The sequence below is a fragment of the Amblyraja radiata genome, chromosome 31 (genome assembly GCF_010909765.2).
Source record: "Amblyraja radiata isolate CabotCenter1 chromosome 31, sAmbRad1.1.pri, whole genome shotgun sequence".
Lineage (NCBI taxonomy): Eukaryota > Metazoa > Chordata > Chondrichthyes > Rajiformes > Rajidae > Amblyraja > Amblyraja radiata.
In genome coordinates this window covers 25,320,747-25,332,858 of record NC_045986.1, presented here as the reverse complement: position 1 = coordinate 25,332,858, position 12,112 = coordinate 25,320,747, and the positions used below count along the sequence as shown (strand labels likewise).

Here is a 12,112-nt window from a genome sequence, read left to right as displayed (position 1 = left end):
CGCGACGTGAACGCTTCTACCTTGATCCCCTGCCATGAATTGCCTTTTTGTTTACAAATTGTTTTCTGTGTCAATGTCTTGTTTTCATGTTTCCATCAAAAATGGTGGAGAAACTCAGCGGGTGAGGCAGCATCTATGGAGCGAAGGAAATAGGCAACGTTTCGGGTCGAAACCCTTCAGATTAACCTGCAACTCGCTGTATATGGACCAAAAACCATAGAACAGTGCAGCACAGGAATAGGCCCTTCGGCCCACAATGTCTGTCTCAACATGATGCCAAGACCAACTTTTAGCTGCCTGCACACAATTCATTCCCTGCATATCAATATGCCTATACAAAAGTCCCCTAAATGCCACTATGATATCTGCCCACAGCACCACCCCCAGCAGCGTGTTCCAAACCCCACCAAAAATAAAACTTACCCCGCACATCTCATTTAAACTTAGCCCCTCACCTTAAAGCTACATTTTCAACCTGGAAAACAAGTTCTGACTATCTACCCAATCTATGGTTCTCATAATTGTATATACTTATATCAGTTCACACCTCAACTTTGGTGTTCCAGAGAAAACAATCCAAATCTGTCCAATCGTTCCCTGTAGTTAACACATGCTTCCTGTAATGGGATGGTCAGAACTGCAATCTATACTTCAAATGCAGCCGAACCAAAGTCCTGTAAAGCTGCATCATGACTTCCTAATTCTTGAACTCAGTGCCACAACCCATGAAGGCAAGCATATCATATGCCTTCTTTAGCACTCTATCTACCTATGTTGTCACTTTCAGGGAGTTATGAATTTGGACCAAAATATCCCAAATATCTATGGCAATATATTTTGTATTGGATCATCTCTTGTTGCTATCTACTGAATGGTCGGATGTATGAGTACATTGTGGTTTATCTAATTGTTTGTATTAGTGGAGTAGCTGATGGATAATAGTTTAGCAACTGTATGACTCCAATCAAACATAATGTAATGCTTAGTTGGCTTCAGTGAAGAAGATTTCTTAACTATTGTGGTTGATGAGACTGTTTTAGTTTTAATGGATTTGAATGTCAAATGAGTAAAAGTCATGCCCTTATAAAAATAAATTAAAAAATGTGTATGCATCCAAATAATGATCAATTCAATAACAAGTTTGTCTACGTGGGAACATTGAGGTTTCAGATGGGTGGATTATGTTAATATCGCAGATGTTGCTTCTTGCTGCTATTAACTTGATGAGTCAGATTTATATGCAGTGAAAATTGTTTAACTGCATTAAAAGCATTTTTGAAAACCTTGAGGCTAAATGGATTTTGTTTGGCCAGTTAAAATTATGATCAGCTGATTTCTCTCCTTCTTCGTGTCCCCCTGCACAGTAGAACCTGTGTAGTAGTTGTGTTGATCCTCCCTTAATGCTGACTGTGCTAAAATATGCAGAGGAGGCTGTGCTTTGCGCCTTTTGTAGTGCCTCTCTGACTTTTTTGTTATTTTTCTTTCCTTCTCTGCTCACATCTCTGTCTCTCTGACTGTTTCAGTTTCGGTCTTTATTTCTCTTCCCCCTTCCTGAACCAGACTTTTTTTTGTTTTTTTCCCCTCTTGACACCTTGGCATTAGGGTAATCTGCCCTACGGAAATCAAACCCGTACTGGACTGTGAAGGAGTAAAGGTAGGATGTGTTTAATAAGGAGTCTGTTTTTCTTTGCTAGTGCTATTCAAAATCTTTTGTAGGTCTTGCTTTGAGATTATTCTGAGTAACAGATGCAATGCAGCATGAGCCCTATCGAGGGAATGCATGTTTTTTTTTGCTGCATAGCCAGACGTGTCTGTATATTACAGCAGAGGCAGTATCATCGTTCCGGCAATGTTCTGCTATGCAGTACCACATTTTATTATATTGCATTGTTATTTACCCATTGGATTTGAAGATATTCCTTCCGTAATATATTTTTATTGATAATTATGGATATCTAAAAAAGGTAAACAAATAGAAGATCACCTCATCTTATTTATCTCATTTGCACGCAATAGCATGGGCTTACATAATTTGGCAAAAAAATGTTATGACAGCAGGTTTGATCCTCTATTTTTTTTGCTGTTATGCAGTTAATAAAATCTCTGTTAACGCTATGATTGGTCCGATACATTTTTTTTTCATTTCCTGTTACATTCTACTGGATAACCATAGGCATGCACTTGTTTATATATATATATATATATATATATATATATATATATATATATATATATATATATATATATATTTTGTGTTCTGGGGTCTTCAGTTTTAAGTGTCAAATGATGTGCCATGAATTCATTCTCTTTAATGGTTTCATTTTGACTTCATGTAGCTTCAGTTTCAAGCCAGTTCGTTCATCAAACAGGCATGTTTTAGTAGCACTTGTCTTCCCCCTTCTACAACCATCCCCCTGTTGTGAAATATCTGTAACCAGTTAAATTTTAACCAAATGCTGACAATCCATAGTAGAACGTTTTCTTTTCCACTCTATGATATGGTCTTAGTAATGTTATGGAAGGAACTGCAGATGCTGGTTTACACCGAAGATAGACACAAAATGCTGGAGTAACTCTGCGGGACAGACATTACCATGAACCATTCTACATTTTCATAATCATCGTCTATGTTGATCTGTCGTTTTCACCTCTTGTCCTTCCATATTTCTTGTCTCCCTCTCCCCTGACTCTCAGTCTCGACTCGAAACATCACACATTCCTTCAATCCAGAGATGCTGCCTGTCACGCTGTGTTACTCCAGCATTTTGTGTCTATCTTAGTAATGTTATTATAATGGATGGGATTTATATAGCGCCTTTCTAGAATACTCAAGGCGCCTTATGGGCCATTATCACCCGATATATACTTAAGAACGAGCACCTGTTATATTATAAAGTTTAAATCCAATGTATGTACATACATTTGTTCTTATGAATGGCAGAACCACTTCCCCCTCTCTCTTCAACTCCATGTTCGAACTTACTAGTCTTAAGTACTTTTGATGCCACTCATTACAAAATTGTGGACGCAGGTTACCACGTTGAGTGATCATTGTGTATTTTCTGACTTATGGACAAATGTGATTTATGAACATATGTAAAAATGGAACCTGGGGATGACCTGTGTACATACACAAAATAATCTGAAGCAGCTAGTTTGTTACTGTAGGGGAGCAAGTACTACCGACGGGGGTGGAAAACGAGCTGTTACTGTAGGAGAGCAGGTGCTTCCGAAGGGGGTGGGGGGGAAAACAGAAGCTGTTATTGTAGGACATCAAGTATTTTTATCAGAGGGGTGAGGGAAGCAAGCTGTTACTGTAGGAGAGTAAATAGGAAAATGTTGTATTTGTATTACACCAGGCTGAAAGAAATTTAAACTGAGTATTACTTTATATCGTCATTTTTAGGCAGTAGGCGACTTGCACATGTTTCTACAAATAAAAATCAATTATCAGCTATTTTGGTTGCTTTAGATGAAAGAATGTTAGCCAGATTAATTCCTTGCAATTTTAGCATCACCTTAATATCCATTCCAAAGATATTAGCTCTTAAAGAGTGACCTCAGATGGCTACAGAAGGGTGGGATAATGTTAAGAGGATACTTGAACCCATGATTTTCTAATTGAACACTAAAGTGTTCGTCAATTGGATCAGAGTGCCATAATCAAAGGACCTTCTCGCCATTTTTTCCAATTCTCCTGGAGAAATACGTTGTTTATGAAATCATTTTATCTTTAAACAGAAATCATTATTTTATTGATTTTAATGGTTGTGGCAGAGAACCAATCAACTGGTGCGATCAGTAACCGGAGTAGGAATCTGGTGGCAACAAGATTGTTCATTTCTTTGACCAATTCACTGCTGTTGACTGTAAAAGTCCTAAATGATTATTGTACAGCTGTGCATCCATGTCATTGCATATTCCTTGCATCCTTGAATATGGTACCTCAGAGGGAAGATTTGCAAGCCCCCAGGAGCAGCTCTTCTGTGTTTTCTGGATTAGAAATGTGATCCAGTATGTGATTTGTATAATAGAATTTTATCAGCTTGCTCATGACAAAAGGGAGTAAATCTTCTAATAAACAGAAATTCAGGTTTTTTTTTCCCTCCTGCCTCCACTTTTCAACTTTATGTGAGAAGATATTTGCACTACTGATATTTTGTCAAAAATACTTTTGCGTCTGAATTCACATTTTCTACGGTGGACAGCAAAATGTATAGAAACATGATGCAGATGGTACTTGAAGTAGAGATTTCCAATGCGGATTGTTAGAGTCATTGTAAGTAAGAAGCCACGTCATTCAAATGTCTTTACAAAGGCGTGAAAATGAATAGCTGCTTCTTAGAAATCCTTTAATATTGCCAATGATACTTAGCAAAATGATCATTGCATATGCATGACCATTATAACTCTTCTTCTTGCGTATGGCGTGCACAGCCTAAAGTTGTAGGACAACTTGTTCTATTTGATTGTGCCACTGTTTTCCACGAGCTGCGAGTTATGTAACTCCCCTTTCTGCCCCTCGAGATAGGGCGGGAGTGGGCTCGCAGTCGGCCCGCTCGCCGAGTTCAAGTCCGCTCTCTTTCTCTCACTCCCCCCTCCCCCCACCCCCTCCCTCCTCCTCCTCTCTCCTCTCTCCTCTCTCCTCTCCCCCACCCCCTCCTGTCATGAATGAACTACCTTTCCTGTGGAAAACATTTGGAGAAACCAGGAACCTGGTAAAACGAAACATAGGTTAAAGCATATGACACCACTGACCTAAAGTATTTCCCTTAGTTATAAAAAGACAAGATTACTGGAAAAACATGAGATCTTTTTGAAAGCTTTTTCTCTGGGGGGAAAAAAGTGTTTGGATTTTAGGTTGCCGGTCTTGCATCAGAACTGGGAAAAGGTTAGTTGGAACAGAGATGGAAGAGAGGATGGGAGGAAAGAACAGGTGGATCTACAATGTGTTGGGGGTGTAAAATAAGAATTATGTGACAAAAGAAAATAAGGATGTTGATGGGATAAGTAAAGAATATATGGAACCAGGGATGTAAGTGTCATGAGCTATAAGCAAAATCATTTTCCAACAGCTTCCCTCTGGAAAAAGTGGGAAAGGATTGTGAGCTGATATTCTTGAACTCAATTTTGAGGCTGGAAAATTGAGGTGCCAAATTGAAATAAGAGGTGGTATTCAAGGAGTTAATATTGAACTTCATTGGAAATGTGTATGACCTAAAGTCAAAATTGGAGCAGGGCAGAGTATTGAAATATAGATTTGAAATGATGGGGATCTCTGAGTTATGCTGTAATGACATTGTGTGTAGCAAATGCTGTATACTAAATTGAACGTGTTGCATTGGTTTGCCAGGAAGGTCTGTGGGCTCTGCCCAACGGGTAGGAAAGAAGTTAAAAGACAAGTATTGCCTGCCAAGGGAAGGGTTGTTTTGGAATGATTGAGAAGTTATCCAGGGTGCCATGAATGGAATGGTCCACTTCTAATGCTGAAAGAAGAGAAAGGGAAAGATGGGAAAATCAACAAAATCATATACTCACGAAACCTCATCTTTGTATTTCCTCTGACATTCTCTTTTTATGTATTCACTATTTCCATTTTCATGTAATTTATCTAATTTCTCCTCCATACCTCACTCCATCCAATTGCACCTCCCTCATCTGCATTAGCTTTTTGTTCTTTTCTCTTTCCCCTTTCCCTTCTCCAGTATTGGTATCAAATGTTTTCAACGTTTTCCAGTTCTGATGAAAAATCATCAACCATGAATGTTAACTTTGTTTTCTCTCTCCACAGATTCTACCCAGCCCGTTGCAAATTCCAGCAATTGTTATCCCTGTTTGTCAGCAACACGGTATTTTCCTTTTTTCTTTTAGTCATAATAATTTTCTATTCACATTTTATATGCTATTTGAAATTAACCCCAATTTAACTGTGTAACATTATGCTGAATTTCAACACTATGACCTTTATTGTGATCTATTGCTAACATTTATATACATGGAATATATAACATCATATTTGTCAAAGTGTACTTTTAGGTTTGAGATTTAGGTTCATTATTGTCCCATGAACCGAGGTACAGTAAAGGGTTTGTGTTGCATGCTGTCCAATCAGATCAGATATACCATATATAGATAAAATCAGTTTAAACTCAAATACAATAGATAGAGCAAAGGGGAAGATGCATTGCAGAAAATTGCTCTTAGCATTGTAACACATTGGTTTCTTAAAATAAATCTATTGTCCTCAACAGAGTAGAGGTAAATCAAACAATACCCTAGCATACGGAAGGAAATCAAAACAGTACCCTATCTTGTGCAGGATAAAATTGTAGGAATTTTGTAAATTGTACAAAATTGTCTTGTGTATATTGAAAACGGGTTAATATAAAATATTGGCATGGTAAAAATCTAAAATTCTAGTTCTTTTAACTATTTAGATTTGCCTCCTTGCAAATAACTAAACAGAAAATTTGGATCTGAATGAAATATTAATTCTCAACTGGCATGGTACCAGATAGAAATTTAACTAAAAACCCACTGCGAGTGTGAACAAAAAATTGGGATTCAGAGATTGACATTGTTCTCTGCACACAAAAAAAGACACATGTTCAGAATGCTGTGAATGTCCAGTGCCAGGGTTCAAGATTTTCACTCTGGTCTGGAGAAGAATTGAGTGGGAAGGGTAGGATCCAATGGTCTTAAAGCATGTCTGATATAGGCAGGACAAAGCGATTATAGAAAAAATAACGGGATCCTGTCAGATCTAGCAATCCTTGGGGATTTTAATTTATATTTACTGAAAGCATCAAATGGGCAAATGCAGGTGAGGAGTTAGTGTTTACAGAATAGTTTCCTGGGACAGCATATTCTGGAAAGAGCCAGCGAATAGGCTATACTAAACAGAAATTGTGCAGTGAGATGGGATTAATTACTTAGCTCATCATGAAGCCACCCCGAGCTACAATGCTCGTAATATGATTACATTTTATATTCAGTTTGAGGGAAAGAAGAATGGGACCAAGACTAGTATTTTAAACATCAATAAAGGCAATTACGAGGGAATGAAAGCAATGCTAGCTAAAGGGAAGTGTCAAATTAGATTAAGGGGTGGTTATTCGAGATGCAGTCGCAGACATTTAATGGGATCGTTCCATTGCAAAGGGAGGGCACACCATCCACGGTTAACTAAACAAGTTAAAGATAAAGCACACTTGCACAAGGACGGGCAGCAGATAAGAAAATTAGTTTAGTTTAATTCATTGTCACGTGTACCGAGGTTCAGTGAAAAGCTTTTGTTGCCTGCTAACCAGTCAGTGGAAAGACGATACCTACATGATTACAATTGAGCCATCCACAGTGTACAGATAGTGTACTTGATAAAGGGAATAACAATTAGTACAAGATAAAGTCTGATTTAAAGATAGTTTGAGGGTCTTCAGTGAAATAGCTAATAACTCTGGACCACTCTCAAGTTGTTGATAGGATGGTTCAGTTGCCTGATAACAGCTGTAAAGAAACTGTAACAGAACCTGGAGGTATGCATTTTCGCACTTCTGTACTTCTTGCCTGATGGGTGAGGGGAGAAGAGGGAGTGACTGGGGTTAAACTCATTCTTAATTATGTTGGTGGCCTTGCCGAGGTAGCGTGAAGTGTAAATTGAGTCAATGGAAGGAAGGTTGGTTTGTGTGATGGTCGGGGCGGTGTCCACAATTCTCTGCAATTTCTTGCAGTGTTGGATGGAGCTGTTCCCAAACCAAGCTGTGATGTATCCTGATTAAATGCTTTCTACGGCAAGCGCATCTGTAGATGTTAGTGAGAGTTGTTGGGGACATGCCGTACTTCCTGAGCCTTCTAAGGAAGCAGAGGAGTTGGTGTGTTTTCTTGGTCATTGCTTCGATATGGGTGGTCCAGGACAAGTTGCTTATGATATTTACTCTGGAGAACTTAAAGCTTCAGCGCCTTCAGTGCATGCTTCAGGGTAGGTGTCCTGCTTTGCTTCCGAACATTGATTACTATATCATTTGTCTTGCTGACATTGAGAGAAAGGTTGTAGTCTTGACACCATGTCATAAGATTCTCAATCTCCTTCCTGTACTCGGTCTCGTCTTTATTTGATATCCGGCCCACAACGGTGGTGTCTACAAATTTGTAGATTGAATTGGAATTGTATTTGGCTGCACAGTCATGGGGGTAAAAGCGGTAGAGGAGCTAAGAACGCAGATAGAATATTTTTTTTAAGTAAATATTGATTGAGGAATATTAGAATGTGAGATCATGCTAGCCCGGAATACAAAAATGAATAGGTAGATTCTATAGATATTTTAAACATCATAGTGTTAACAAAGTGAGCATTGGTTCACCAAACGATTAAAAACTTCAAAAATATAGGTGGGAATGTGACTGGAAGGTGTTTATCGCCTCGACGAGAAAAATGCGAGTAGAATGTGTGAAAATGGGAAGGCTGTGGTCTATCATTTGGAAGAAAATAGGAAAACTAACCAGATTGACACACAAACACACAGCCACAGAGAGTTTTATAATAATGGAGATGTGCAGGGCAGGTTTTTCGCACAGTGGTGGGGACTGGAATGCATTGCTGGTGGAGGCATATACAATAGTGGCATTTAAGAGGCTGTTAGATAGGCTCATGGAAGTGCAAGGAATAGAGGTATATGGATTGTATACTGGCAGATGAGAACAGTTTAACTTGGCACCATGTTCGGCACAAACAGTGTGGGCGAAAGGGCCCCATTCCTGTGCTGTAATGTTCTATATTCTATACCAGGGCACGGCAAAGAATTCATAATAATCAAACAAATTCAGCAAGATTTTGTCAAAAATGATTTTCTATTCACCAATTTATTGATGTTCTTTGAAAATGTAACCTGTTAAGGATAAAGAGGGATTGGTGACTTTCCCATGAGGTATCTGATGTGTAATTATGTGCCATTGTAATCTACGTACAAGGTTATTATTCTGGTAAATAAAAGCACATGGCATGGGACTGGAGCTTCCAAGCTGTTTTACTGCAGGAAAATTGGTAAACATCCTCTCAGATCAGATGAAGGAATTATTCTCTGAAAGCCGCAAAGTGATTTAAGAACTGACTTCACACTGACCAAGTGTCTGCAATCATATTGGAAACATCAATGTATGTGCTCCAATATGCAGATTATTCGTAGATTGTCCTGATTTGCACCTTCATTTGGCAATCCCCACCCGTTTTAAACAAAAATCTGTTCACCAATGTACATACTGCTGAACATAGTAATGGAGACCTGCATATCTTTTTCGAGACATGAAAATTGTGCTTGTAGAATCCAATTAAATCACCTTTATTGTACTTGTCTTTCAAAGCATTGTTTATCTGGAGATCAATGTTACATTTGTGTAGACCATGGTGCTGAATCAGTACTGATAGCAAATGGATTTTCAAAAAGCCATACGTCAGCATTATGTCAGTGGAAATCTTGGAATCTTTCAGAAAACTGCTGTTGTTACAATGCAAGCTTCTACATTGCCTTGTCCCTTTGAAATCCTGTTGCCAGAATTTGGTTCTGAATTGGGTAAGCTGGAAAATATTTTGGTTTGCCTTCAGCTAACTGTTGACTAAATGGCTACAGTTTTTCACATCACTCTGTTAATTGTAAATTGCCCCTAGTGTGTGCAGGATAGCGTTAGTGTGCGGGGATCGATGGTCGCCACGGACTCAGTGGGCCAAAGGGCCTGTTTCCGCGCTGTAACTCTAAACGGAACAAAATACTATGAGATAAGCCACAGTTGACATTGGCCCTTACTAGTTTAAAAAAACGAAACTATGGAAGTCAAGCGCATTGTTTGAGAAAATTACATTTGCATGGTCATAAATTCCAATAGGAAAACTTGAGGTTTCCTGATTCTTCCACTAATCTGAACAATCATCTTGGGCCATTCAAAGTTTCCACCCTTCCACCAAAAATGCATTTGAAACAAATCAATGTAATTGTTACAAGGACAACAGTGATTAATAAGTCAGAGTTTCCTCTTAGTTTATTAAGAATCTATTTTCATCCATTATTAAATGTCTTATGTGCAAGACTGTTTACATCTCTGCCCTGTCCTTCAAGTATTAGTGGAGATCGGTTGATGTGATTCAAATTAAAAAACAGATATGAGATGCTAGGGGAAGGTTTTGGCATGAAATTAAGTCAATCTTGATATATCATTATATTACAAAATATTATAATTGCAAATTATATTTGAAAATGTAAATATAAATTGCAATTATTACATCATTTAGTCAATTATCATTATAAAGTTTATTATTAAATATTGACCTTGAGATTTGATGAACAATTGTGCTTACAACATTACTGATAATTTCAGGAGGGGCTTTTGTATGTTACTGTAAATGCCAGGTTTACGATAAACGTTTGTATTTTCCTTCAGTTTATTTGATTTTTTTAAATTGTAATCTACGTACAAGGTTATTATTCTGGTAAATATGTTTGCACAAGATTAAGCCAAGTGTGTTGGGGCCAGTATACATACTTGGCTTCATCTTGTACTAGGATAACGGGAACAAAATTATGAATTACTTGACAATAAAAAAGTGGATATATTAACAGCAGGATAAAGAAATGTGAAAACTGAATAAAGATTCTGAGGTACACACAATTGCTGGGGAAACTCAGCGGGTGCAGCAGCATCTATGGAGCGAAGGAAATAGGCGACGTTTCGGGCCGAAACCCTTCTTCAGACTGATGGGGGGTGGGGAAATTCTGGCAACCTTCGATATGATCTATCACATTACAGTTTCTTAAATAAGCCAAGGCACGAGATGGCTTCATGAAAAATACAGGTTGTTCTGCTATAACACGTGCTTCCATAACGGGAATTGGAAACAACGTGATGATGAATTCAGGAGCATTATTTCTATTATTTTGACTGAATTGGTTATAACGTGATTTCGATCGGGAACAAGTGAATCATTTAAAAGTTATTTTGCAAATTGACAAGCAGAGAAAAAAAGCTGTCTTGGGGGGGAAAAATCAGTTGGCAGAACATGTGACCTCTACAGTAATCAGACACCATTTTCTTTGAAACACGTCTGCTAGTTTTCTCTGGGTGGCCAGAGAAATTGACAAGCAGTCGCTACTTTGACATTTGAGCAATGACGCTTGATTTAAACAATGTGATCTACAGCCTTTAGTACACTTAGCTTGCAGTATTAAAAATAAACTTGTAGCTATTTTAAAAAAACTTTCTTTTTTGAAAATCCTGCAGGAACGCGGGACCAAAAATTTTAACTGGAGTACATGCGTCACTTCCGGTACATGTTAGTGAATGGGAAAACACGCACTTTCACACCCGTTAAAAACATCGAAAACGGCCCGTTTTTGAGCTGCAATTAACTGTACCAGTCGGGGTGACCGTGAGGCACAGCTACCTAAATTTACAGTCCAAAAAAAAGATAGAAACTAAGGTAAATTCAAGAGGGAGCTGAAGGTGTAAAAACAGCGGAAGTTGTTAGCGGACATTTGCCGTGGAGATTTAAAGATCGAAAATATCGGGAATTATCGCGTTTGCTCGCTGCATTTCATCAAAAGTAAGGCATTATTGACTTTTTATCTTTATTCATTTGTTATATGAAAAGTATTAAAAGTTAAAAATCCGTCAGTAAAATGGCAAAATCTCCCATGGTTCTCAGGTGGGTTTTAACATGCAAAATGAAAATGCTTCTGAAGCTACATTTACCATTTAAATAATCGTAAACTATCAATGCGTTTTGAAATAAATTTTACTGAGATGCAAGCTAAGGAATGGGATAATTGTCAGCTGTTAGTTGGACAAAAGCAGGACATTTTATTATTTGCCAAAATATATTTCTCAACGTTTCTTGTTTAAAGCCTGCACAATCATCCAAACTACTTATTTAGTTATTTATCATCTAATAACAGACAAGCCTGTAGCATGGAATGATGTCGACAATCCTGATTGGGCACCCACTGTGAGCAGGATAGACAATGTGCACAAGAATGCCATCAACTTGCAGAGCTATAGATGCTTGAGCTGCAACCAAATCTGCTTTAATACTCTCTTCTTGTTGCACGTGCATGGCGTTCTTGTGCAC

At 38.1% G+C, this 12,112-nt stretch overlaps 1 protein-coding gene across 7 annotated transcripts in view; it reads left to right on the top strand.

Annotated features, from left to right (window-relative positions):
• Positions 1-12,112, top strand: part of kcnab2 (potassium voltage-gated channel subfamily A regulatory beta subunit 2) — a 128,074-nt gene that overhangs the window by 21,931 nt on the left and 94,031 nt on the right. For 4 of the 7 annotated variants that reach the window (XM_033048177.1, XM_033048168.1, XM_033048172.1 and 1 more), the window contains exon 2: positions 5,792-5,849. The exons of 1 other annotated variant lie outside the window; for it this stretch is intronic. The gene's annotated coding sequence lies outside the window, so the exon portion shown is untranslated. Of the gene's footprint in view, positions 1-1,377; positions 1,655-5,791; positions 5,850-12,112 lie in introns of those variants that run through there. 2 more of the 7 variants (XM_033048169.1, XM_033048170.1) reach the window with 2 other exon arrangements.